Here is a 13,011-nt window from a genome sequence, read left to right as displayed (position 1 = left end):
TATTATTATTATTATTATTATTATTATTATTATAGATTCCCCTAAGATTCCTCATTATCTATATGGGTATAGATAATGGATGGATGGATGGGTTATTATTATTATTGGAAAGCACAAGCCATGAATGTGTGTAGATCTCATGGTGGAGGTTCAACCTGTCGATGCTGACGATACCATAAGGATGTCTGCTTGGAGGGGAAAATTTGACTATGCGAACTGCCCTATGATGCAATTTCAGTGTCCGGCCAGTCCTCAGTCACCACATGTCAGCAGTGGTTTGCTTGGATTACATTATTGCAACGCAATTTTTAAAAATATATTTTTATTTTATATTTTTTGTGACATGCCAACATTGCTAAAATGTTGAAAGGAAATTCTGCTCTCTGTGTCCCAAGAGTGTGAAGAAGGAGCACAGGGAGTTGAATCCAAACTGTAGATGGGAATGTGACCTCCATGATAATTATCCACCCCCCACCCCACCCCCATTTGGGATTTGGCTCTGGCCCTTTCCTTATTCGGTTTTCCCATATTCCATACTCCACTCTCATTTTTCGATGGTGAAATATTAATCAATCAGCTCGGCTGCATTATTAATGGGTGGTGGCTTGTGCCCTTCCTGATCTCTGAGAAGCAGAAGGAGCTCTCAACTTTCAAGGATATTTTCAGAGCTCATGAAGGATTTTTATTTTTATTTTTATGTGTTTTTTTTAAAATATACTCGGGGTGAAGGGTCTCCATCGGCGGGTCACGCAGCTGGCGGCAGGAAAATGCTAAACCTGCGCAACTCTAAATGTCAAGGAGGACCCTGTTACTGTAAACAAACAAAAAAAAAGTACCTGCGCTTTTGTGTGTCAGTTTAAAAAAAATATATATATATATATATATATATATATATATATATGTTCTTGTCAGCAGTTGCTCTTCTTCAGTACACTCTCACTGTTTCACTCCGGAAGAAACTCTTGGTGCTGTCAAACTGTCCTCAGCATGAAGCCATATGTATATATATATATATATATATATATATATATATATATATACATGTATATATATGTGTGTGTGTGTGTGTGTGTGTGTGTAGATGGAAGGAGAAGGGAGAAACATACATCACGATGGGGAAACGTTTGTCTGAGTGACAAGTACAACAGAGAACCTTTACATAGGCAGATTAAATGTCACACATCAGTGTTATTTCCTGCTCTTCAGGAACTCCATTTTCAGGCGGACGAGATACCGTCAGGAGCGCACAGTGGGCGTCAGCCGAAGCTCTGATTGGAACCCCGTCTCGAACTCGCAATGTAAATGTTAATGCGCCGCACGGATGACTTGACGTATTTGACTTTCGCTTTAGCGGTCGTGCCTTTTACTGCCGGCGGGACGGCGTGGAGCGTTACCAAGGCGACGTCCACCGCGCGCCCCGTGGACGGAACCGAACACGCTCGCGCCCTTTCCCGATGACATCACCAGTGACCTCGTGACGTTTATAGTGCTGTGAGAAAATTAAGGGTCTCATATTTTCATATTTTAATTAGGTAGTGTGTTTGATCTAAGCCCTTTTATGATCTAAAAGGGATTTAACACTTAATTTCATCTGTTAATGGTGTTGCTGCGTGTCACGCACCAGACGTCTGACGCTGCAGATGGTCAGCAATTGCTCCTCGTCCAGAACTGCTGACATGGCGATCCTGCAATTGGATGAGTCTCACCATTATAATTGTTTGATTTCCTTGTTTCCCTAAAATTAATTGCACTATAATGTATTTGTTGAAATTAATTTCAACTTCCGAATGGACCCGGTGTTATTTGAGTATTTTGAATGATACCTGAATCTCGTGAGTGACCAAAATATTGGTATAATTTCATATCGAGAGGTCCCTGGTGAGCCCCTCCACCCTTTAAAATACTGTATATATGTCATGATGAATAATTACTAAAAATCTTTGGATTATAACCTGAATTAGAGAGCTCTGTACAATAATTGCATGACCAGAGATGCAATTTGTAACCTGATATTTGATTTAGGATTCTTGGCCATATGATAATATAACTGGTAATGCAGTTAAGATCTTTTTTCTTCTTTTTACTGTTCTCTGGCCATTTAGGTTTTATTACTTCGAGTATGAAATGAAATTGCTTTGATCTGGACCAGGGGCACTCTTTCTCTTAATGGCTTCTGTCCAGTTCAGGCTAGCCAGAACCAGCCTGGCGCACGTTGCCTTGATTAATACACAATGTGGACCCAATTAATTTCCCGCAATGTCACGTACAGTCATCTCCATTTACGAAATGGCCTATTTTTTTAATGAAACTGTTGGAAATGTGCAGTTTCTGGCAGTGTGTATTGCAGTCCATTTGGAGAGAAATGGACTGAGAGGCCAGTGAACGAAAAAATGATTTATGACTCACTACTGGAAAGTTTTTTTTTTTTTTTTTCATTTTCGTTTTTATTGGAACATGGACATTTTTTTTTTCTTGTCAAAGATAAAATTACAATGGCTACATCGAATGGTAAAGTATTAGGTCCCCTGTACTTTCTCACCTGAGTAATCTCGGGATTGTGACCGCATTGGTCAAGGCTGCTTAAATGATGGTAGCTAATTTCATTAGGGGTGCACCAAGAACACATGAGTCCCATATAGGTAATGAAAGAGAGGGTAACTGAGCACCTGTTTGGACTGTTAATGCAAACCAGGCACACACAACATTCCGGACCGCAAGGTCCACATTACAAAGGGCTTTTCATCCAATGCCATCCAGCCAGGAGTGCATATTGTCATCTGGCAAGTCTTTTTTTTTTCATTTACTTTAGCTCTACATGTAAGGTATGATTCCTAAGATGTGACACCCACGCCCTCTAAGTGCATCAGTAAAATGTGTTCATGTTAAATAAATGCAGCTGTGCACAGTAAAAAATGTCCAGTGTTAATTCAGCTCTTAGCAGACAACGTTTGGTCCCACTCTGGAATGTGGTCTGAAAAGTGAGTCTACTTGAGTCTTAAATGTTTGGGGAAAACGATGGAACCCGGAGATCGGAATTCTTTTATTTATTTTTTTGCATTTTTCAAAAATAATAGTCTTTGTATCTTACATGTTGCACTAAACTCCCACCTAAAGAACCCCGGCCTGCACTATTTACTTCACGTAATCTTTTTTTAATTTTTATTTTTTATTGACATTTGTACTAAAGCCTTGAGCTGTACACCGTACACTGTTCTGTATTGAAAATGTTTTACTGTGCTCCAGTGCAGCGCTGAACCAGAACTGGCGTTCAGAAAATGTAACCTGAACAATTGGCTGGAACAAAAAACCAGGCATACACTCAATCTCTCTAGGACTGGAGCCGGGCACTCAGATTACAAATGCTGATTGGCTGAGGTAGGCCTTGGGAAAGAGGAGAGACACTGGATTGGGTGACAGTGTGTCAGTGGATTCCTTTTTTTGGTCAAAGCGTAATAAGGTCGAGGATATCCCAAAATGGATGCCTTGGGGGGGGGGGGGGGGTGGCCGAGTGAGCTGGTGCTTAGCACACAGATCCAACACTCACCGTGTCAATTAGCAAGGGATTTCACCAGTGAAATGCATCCTAATCCGGACTACGGATGGCCATGCGTGATCAGATGCTTAAATATGCCAGTGCTGCTGTCTGCTGAATTTTAAATCGCCTCTCCTCCCCATCCACCCCTCTCTCCTCCCTTCCCAATTTCTTCCCGTATAAATAATTACTAGCTACTTGTGGGGCTTTTCGTAAATGAAATGTTAATTTGATCTCCTGCATGAATATCTCTGTGGCGGAATAGAAGTGTTAAGATTGTTCGCGGGCATGCTTTTGGGTCCTGAGTCAGAATTAGTGGCCAGGATGAGCTGGCATCACAAATGAAGCTGAATTATCGACAGGGTGATGATCTGGTTCACGGATCAGGTCATCGCTGGGCTTGAGTACAATGACTTGTTTCTTTTTTTCTTTTTTTTAGCTGGACTGTTTCCAGAGCCAACAGGGAACAGAGTCAATCAGGGCAGCTGACTCTCAAATATTGCTACAAAACATCCCATCCATCCATTATTTGTACCCGTTTATTCCTGGTCAGGGTCACGAGGGGGAAGAGCCTATCCCAGCATGCACCAGGGAGGGGCAGGAACACATCCAAAACAGGGCACACACGCCATTCACTCACACACTCATACTTTAGAGTCTCCAATTAGCCTACCTGCATGTCTTTGGACTGTGGGTGGAAACCCACGCAAACACACGGAGAACATCCACACAGGCTGGGATTCAAACCCAAGCCCTTCTTGCTATGAGGTGACAGTGCTACCAACTTCAATAACAATAATAATAATAATAATAATAATAATAATAATTGCAAGCTGTTTTAAATGGAAATCAAAACTGAAGTGAGATATGGTGCAGGCAGTATTAAAACGATGGTATCACACTGCTAAGCTAAAACAACCATCTGTTATTAATGAGCAAAAATTAAAATTATTTGTCCAGATCAAATCTATCTTTGTGATCTCATGATAAGATAAATAGAGCCAGATTTTTTCTTTCTTTCTGGCAAACATGAAACGTCTTGGTTCCAAAGCTTATACATAAAACACAAGTAGATGCTATCTTACTGAAGTTTCTGAAAATGAAGCCAGTCACATCTTGAGGGACATCTCACAAGGACGAAGGCCAACATTAAAGCTATCTGGCTGACTACACAAGAAACTTAAATAACTGTTCTATAATACAGGAATAGTAACAGAAGGATAGATTCAATTATCACCCTTATCCTTAGCTTTGACTAATAACTATATGCAAGAGATTGATGAGTTAAGTGATAAAGAAAGTTTTTATAAGATTTTTTCTCAGTGAATTATTATCCAGTGCAACCAGTCTGCGCATTGACAGTATGAGTTTGTTAGCAACGAAGGCTAATATGAACTTTTCGTGCTAAAACTATTCCTGTGTTCATTAGCCTGCATTATTTGGTGATTGCGCTTGCCTGAGAATGAACAGTTGTTCCCCATTGCACTGAGCAATCATTCCCATATTCCAGCTAGAGAACGTTTAACTCAAGTTAATTCAAATTAAAGTACGGATGTAATGACAATGAAACCTACTGGTCAAATCTAAATACATCATTTGTATGTTATAGCTCGCAACGATCTGAATTTGGGAGAGCTTTTAATGTTTTGTTTTCTTATTTTATTTCATCATTTAAAAAAAAAAATGGGGATAGCATGGGGCCTTAACCTAATGAGCCATAGTGTGGTGTTTTAATCGAATGAGCCTCAGTGTGGTGTCTTAACCGATTGAGCCAGAGTGTGGTGTTTTAATCGAATGAGCCTCAGTGTGGTGTCTTAACCGATTGAGCCAGAGTGTGGGGCCCTACCCAAATGAGCCACAGCACGGGGACTTAATCGAACGAGTGTGGTATCTTAGCAGAATTAAAGAAAGTAAAATCTATGAGAGTGACAAAGTGGAATTTATTTTTATGCTGTTTAAACTGATTATCCCATCTTGCCTTGTGATCAGTTGTCTTTTTGTCAGAATCGTAGTCTAATTGGACACTCTGCCAATGCAATACGATAAAATGGGCATAAACATAAGCCATAACAGGGCATGCATCAAAGACACATGAGGAAAAAGAGTTTTTTAAACTGAGGTTTAAGAAGAAAAAAAAGTCACCTGCAGTGGCTGTGAGGTTTGCCGACTCTTTTCACTGACAGTGTTTATGGGTAATGAGTTATCCTGGCCTCATTAAAGCTTTTATTTTTAAGCTCAAAAAATACACTTCACATAAAACTGAGCTGAAAAGCTTGTAAAAAAAAAAAAAGTCACAGAAGCTGCAGGAAGGCAAATCCTATTAAGACACTGTTCCAGTGTGTGGATGGGCCCCACAGTCTGGTATCTGTTAAGACGCAGTTCCAGTGTGTGAATGGGCCCCATGTTCTGGTATCTATTAAGGCTTAGATCCAGTGTGTGGATGGCCACCATGGTCTGGTATCTGTTAATGCACTGTTCCAGTGTGTGGATGGACCCCTCGGGTGGGTGCTGCATAATTAGCCTCATATTGCTTAGAGAGGGAGGCATTCAGTCAGCAGGAATGACTGTTGCTGCAACATTCTCTGGTGATTGTTCCGAATGTTGTTTGCATACGTTCCTTCAACACATTTCTGAAGCTGGCAAAACTACAGTAAAAACAAACGCCATGTCACATCAAAACTGGAGTAGACCCAGCTCACTGTTGAGTCATGACAGGCGGGGGGGGTCGGGGGGGGGGGGGGGGGGGGTAGGGGTGGCTAGGCTGGGGGTCAGGGTTTGCACAGTACCTCACCGCCTCCTTCGCGGAACAGAAACACGGGATCCGGGTTCCCACTGTGCGTTCGCGCGTCGCTGCAGGAGACACGCGTTCCGCTCATTTCGAACGCGTTAAGCGGGAAAGCTCTCGGCCGAAGGAAGCGAACGGTAATCATCGGCGCGGTGCGCTAGCGCTGACGCTCGTTCCGAAGGCTACTGTGAGGCACCGCCTGCTTTTCATCTGGTTTTCTTTTTTTTTTTTTTTTAGTAAAGTAGCACAGGCTCTGCAGTGATGAATTCTCCCGGTGTTCCGAGATGCTGTTCCAGACCCGCGCATCTCCTCGTCCTCTTCCACCAGTTAAATTTCACATCCGTGTGAGGACGTCAAGGGGAACGGCCGCGGCAGATCCATGAATCGTTAACGACTGACCTATTTTCCGACGGAGTTTTTAAACAGCGGGAGTCCAGGAATAATGCACACCCAGGATAATTACCGATGATCTGCAGACTGCCTTCTTAAATCTTGAATCGTTAAAAAAAAGAACAAAAGGAACAAAAAGAAAGCGATTATGCTGTCCTGGGGATATCACCATTAGCAGCACTTGTACCTGTACCTGCTTCAATTGTACCTGCATGCCTGATGTGTGACAGCAATCCCTAGATTGATCCCTCAGAAACGCCCAGAAATGCATTGGCCTGGCTCAGATACGCATTGGCCTGGCTCAGATACGCATTGGCCTGGCTCAGATACGCATTGGCCTGGCTCAGATACGCATTGGCCTGGCTCAGATACGCATGGCCTGGCTCAGATACGCATTGGCCTGGCTCAGATACGCATTGGCCTGGCTCAGATACGCATTGGCCTGGCTCAGATACGCATGGCCTGGCTCAGATACGCATGGCCTGGCTCAGATATGCATTGGCCTGGCTCAGATACGCATTGGCCTGGCTCAGATACGCATGGCCTGGCTCAGATACGCATGGCCTGGCTCAGATATGCATTGGCCTGGCTCAGATACGCATGGCCTGGCTCAGATACGCATGGCCTGGCTCAGATACGCATGGCCTGGCTCAGATACGCATTGGCCTGGCTCAGATACGCATTGGCCTGGCTCAGATACGCATTGGCCTGCTGAGTTTGTGTGTCTTTCTACGCTACCTTTTTAATGGCCATTATCGGTCTCGTTAAACCCGTTCTCTATTAATCCCAGCAGGGGGCAGGCTGAGCGGGACTGCCAAAGAGAAGAGAGCAGCGTGGTCGGGCACCTCGTTTCAAAGAAAGAAAGGAAGAAAGAGGGCAGCGACCGAGCGTTCGGACAGGAGCTGCTTGGAAAGCTGCCGAACTCTGCGTGAGACGGTGGCGCCCCTCCCCCCCCCCCCCCCCCCCGGTCCTGTTCAGAGCCCCCGCTCTAAATCACATGTGAAATGTGCTCAGTGACTGCCACTTTGCCCCCAGGGAAGATTATTTCACTTCACTGCCTCCCTCACTCCCTCTCTCTCTCTCTCTCTCCATCTCTCCCTCTCCACACACACACTGACATGTCAATACACAAACACGCATACATACCAGCACACGCACGCAGGCACGCACACACACGCACACGCACGCACACGCACGCATACACACACAGCGCATTGCTGACGGGGCTCAAGATGACAGCTTTGTTTTGTTGTCATGGATACGGATATATCTCAGAGTTGTCCTCTCTACAGACCTTTCCTCTGGTCAGTGACAGGCGGGCGAGGACAGCGGATGTCGGATGTCGCGACTTGCTCCACTGCTTTCAGATGAAGCTCAGGGCTGCCTATCAGAAACAGCAGTTTCACGCACACTGGTGGAGCCAGAATGGCGTTCCGTGAGTTTCTCCACGCTGGTGGAGCCAGAATGGCGCTCCATGGGTTTCTCTACACTGGTGGAGCCAGAATGGCTCTCCATGGGTTTCTGCACACTGGTGGAGCCAGAATGGCGGTCTATGGGTTTCTGCACACTGGTGGAGCCAGAATGGCGTTCCGTGAGTTTCTCCACACTGGTGGACCCAGAATGGCACTCCATGGGTTTCTGCACACTGGTGGACCCAGAATGGCATTTCGTGAGTTTCTCCACACTGGTGGAGCCAGAATGGCGCTCCATGGGTTTTCTACGCACTGGTGGAGCCAGAATGGCGCTCCATGGGTTTTCTCCACACTGGTGGAGCCAGAATGGCGCTCCGTGGGTTTTCTACAATGGCAGTGTGCCTGGCTGTGAGACTGCAGCCCGCGGATCGAGTTCGCGGGTGGAGATTCACCCCTTCGTTTGTCTTTACATGGAACCGCATTCTTCAACTGCCTCCCCTAGGGGAATGAAAAGTTTTTTAAAATTAAAAACAAAATGAGCCAAACATTTTCTAGTGGTGTCCCAAATGTAAACACTTCATTACAGAACAATCAATGAAAAGGTAAATGTAACACAGTTGCACAGTTGTATAGCGGTATACATAAAACACATGAAATAAATAATAAATGAATATGTATGCGACAAATAATGAATAAATAATACACTGATATTATTGTGTACCCAGATTCAGTGACTTATGTGCATTGCTCTTATTGATCCGTTGCTTGTGGGAGGCATTTTGAGGCTGTGCAGATTTATTCACAGTTTTTAGTGCTTATGAACACATGGGGTGGGGAGGGGTCTCTCTCTCTCTCTCTCTCTCTCTCTCTACCATGCTTAGACACCGATGGTTGAATAGCCCTGGTTGGAACATTATGAAATTTTCACAAAAAGAAAGTGAAATAACATCATGACAGACATATTGGCAGAGCTGCTGCTGCTTGGTGGTGACTGTTTTTTTTGTGTGCATGAGGTTATGTAACATAAACGGGCTGTGTTGTTTGGGACAAAGCAATTAGTCATTATTCACACTCCAGGGAATGCACACAAAATAATCAGTGTCATTTTTCCTGACCAAAACTAATTATTTTGTCTTTAGGCAAAAATAAATAAATAAATAAATAAAATTCCACACCTGCTAATTTTACAGCTGATTAACTTGTGCCCGGAGCACTTGTAAGGTTCCACCACGGTCCGTCCCTGGGAATTCCCCCGGGATACATTGAATTCTCATTTTGGTTCCCGCTGAACACAAGCTTGAATTTTTTTTTTCATGTGTTTCTTCCAATGGCCCCTTGGCAAAGCTTGTGAGGGGTGGGGCGGAATCAGAATCAGATTTCCGGTGATAACGCTCTGTCTCTGTCTCCACGCTCGACTGGAGCAAGAGTACAGCAAAACAAATTGACACAGGATAGCTGCTGAGTCAGCTACCTGTCATTTGCTCACTTTTTGCTCTTTGCTTGTAGATTTTTTTTTGTAAAAGTTATTAAAAAAACTCTCCTACTGGTGTTCGTTTATGCATCCTATGATGTGCTGTTTTAAAATAGTTTATATGTAAAAATATAGAGCTTCAGATCTACTGTGATTCTGAACCACAAAATAAGACCAGCATGTGCCATCGGTCATAGAAATGTTTGCCTGTGGAGCACAGCAACACACTGGTCTGGATTCGGTCAACATTGACTTTTCAGAGACGGATTTGCAAAAAAAATCTCACCAAATTCTTAAGTTAAAGGCACATGTTGAATCTAGGCCACGGTCTTGGACTCATCAGTTGTGCACTATATAGTCCTGCCTCTGTTTCAGACACCATTCACATCATTACACCATCTAAACGGACTGCATTTATATAGCGCTTTTATCCGAAGCGCTTTACAATCGATGCCTCTCATTCACCCATTCACACACACACACACTCACACACCGACGGTGAAAGGCTGCCATGCAAGGTACCAATCAGCTCGTTGGGAACACTTAGGGGTTAGATGTCTTGCTCAGGGACACTTCGACACGCCCAGGGCGGGGGATCGAACTGGCAACCCTCCGACTGCCAGACAACCGCTCTTACCCTCCTGAGCTACCTTCGCCCCCGTCTGACATGAGCCCTTAGGGTGTAGGATCTCCGCTGTGCAGAATAGCCGATGTTTCTAAGCTGTGGCACACTGAGTCTGTGCATCCAAGTGCAGTTGTTTCCTTATGGGTTCATGATGCGTTTATTTTAAGTGATGTGCTTATTTCCTATGCCAATGCATTTCTTTTCAGGCACAGCAAACATTCCTCCTTTATATAGCATATCACAGCATACTGTAACAAGAAATTCAGCAACCTCACCGCCCTCCCACACACACCCATGCGCAAACACACACGCGCACACACATGCACATACAACAAAGGTGATGGAGCACACATGCACAATCACAATCACCCTGACTTGGTTTATTAAAATATTTTCACACTGAAGACACATATTAATCACACCTTTCAGCCATCTTTCCTGTGTGAGGGATTTATTCATTTTGCTGGGGGAAAAAAAAGAAAATCTGAATTTTCAAAAGGTAACTGTCACCCGGGGAGAAATATAGGCTTCAGCAAAATGACAGTCTTCCCTTTCATTAGTGATGAAACGCCCACCTCGGCTGCTTTGGAATAATGAAGAGCTTTACCCTTCTTTTGTTCTGTAAATATAGGTAGTCATGCTCATATTTACACTTGGCAATGCACACACAGACACACACACGCACACACACTCCCAAACACGCACACACGCACATACACAGTACTCACCGACACACACATACGTACACGCACACACAGACACACACACACACACACACACACACACACGCACACCCAGACACACACACACATACACACTCACGCACATACACACACACACACACTCTCATACACGCACACATGCACTCACACACATACACAATACTCACAGACACGCACATACATACACACACACACGAGCACGAGCACACACACACACTCTCTCTCTCTCTCTTACACACACACACACACACACAGGCTGGTTTTCCAGTGCAGCTCTGCGTGGGCTGCAGGTGGTGGGGTGAGTTAAGTGAAGCTCTGTCCATCCGGGAGCCGCAGACAGCCCCCGGAGCTGCATCTCGCTCCGTGATTCTAGGGCGGCCCGGGCTGTGAAAGCTACACTTTAGCCAGCGGAAGAACGACCTCTCCGCGGGGTTGGCCTGAAAATGACAGTGCGGCTGTTTTTCAAGAGGCCCGTTCAGAGAAACGAGCCACCAGAGCCTCTTCTCTTCTTCTTTTTAAACGCTGGAGAACGTGCTCTCATCTTTCGGAGTGAAACGGCTTCTCCGCGCGCGCTACCCGAACCACCGCCGGCTCTGCCCTCGTAAGAACAGCTTCACCCCACCACACCTGGGCCAGACCCCTTATTTAAAACACTTCACCCCTCCTGCCTCCAACGCTTACGCCCAATATGCCGCTGACTCCTATCAGTTTCTCAAGAGGAAGAACGGATATTCAGGACGCAGTTCTTTCTTGTGATGATATGGTATTTTACAACATTAATCCATGCAGGTCAGGCTGAAGAAAGCTTGATGTTGAAATGTCTGTGAGTGGTCCTGAATTAAACAGTCATCTCTTAGCAAAATTTAAGGAATTTTTCTTTTCTTTTTTTCCCTTGAGAATAGCATTAAAAGTTGACTTTTTATTTATTTATTTTTTTACTGACCTTCTAGAATGTTTTAAAATTTAACCAGCCCGCATATAATTTATTTTTTTTTGAGTTTTTTTTTTGTCTGACAGCTTCATTGCCATTTTACATTTTCATCCTTGGCTTTTTGTACTATCTGGCTGTCTTTTTGGTTTTTGAACATTGACCTTGGGTTTTTCTTGGGACTATCTTGGGATAAATCTTGCCGATAGTAAAAAGTAAACAAGATGGATGTGCAGGTCAAAAGTACATCCGCCTGTGGAGAAATGAGCTGCACATGTACTTACATTCACACAGGATCTCACTATTCAAATGTATAGCTGCTGAAGTCAGGGTTTAACTGACAGGGTGGTTGGCAAGGGGGGAGGGGGGGCAGTGGGTGTTTAGGAGGAGCGGGACTCGTGTGGGGGGGGGGGGGTGGAGAGCGGGGCAGACACTATGAGGGAGAAGAGAACTAATGCCACTGCATTGCACTACTGATGAGGGGAGGGAGGGAGGGAAAGAGGAAGGGAGGAGAGGAGTGGAGAGACTGCAGGATTCACAGTGAGATGTAGATGGAGAGTGAAAAGAAAGAAAAAGAGATGGGGGTGAGGAAGAGATAGAGGGAAGGAGAAGGAGGGACAGATAGAAGAGCGATGTTTTATTTTGCCATGTAAATAGAGGGTGTTAATATATGGAGAGAGAGATAGAGAGAGAGAGAGAGAGAGATTCATTTCTCAGTAGGGAAAGCAAATTGTGTGCATAAATATGTTTTTAAAAAAAAATTTAAATATGTTTTTAGTGCTTTTAAATCTTTCTACAGCCTAACTTTTAATAACCAATAACCACTGACCTAGAAGAGCCCAGATGCCCGCGGACCATCTCCCTATGAATGAACCAAAACGTGAATGAATGTTCAATAAGCATGTTCAAAAAGAAACCTACAGTAAAGGTCTGTCTTTTGAATAACCCCCTGGTCGAAATTTGCATCAAGAATAAGATACAGTGTACATAAGATGTGCCTCACAACTTATGTGGATTTAAAAATTAATCTCAGCTGTGAATTATTAATTAAGTAGGCTTAACTGACTCGCATTAATATATCGATGAAGATTTCATATAATGATGCACTGCGCATTGCACTTGAGGAAGGTGGTGTCCTTTGCCCTT

This window comes from Anguilla anguilla, chromosome 4 (genome assembly GCF_013347855.1).
Source record: "Anguilla anguilla isolate fAngAng1 chromosome 4, fAngAng1.pri, whole genome shotgun sequence".
In the NCBI taxonomy this organism is placed as follows: Eukaryota; Metazoa; Chordata; class Actinopteri; order Anguilliformes; family Anguillidae; genus Anguilla; species Anguilla anguilla.
This window is presented reverse-complemented; position numbering follows the sequence as displayed.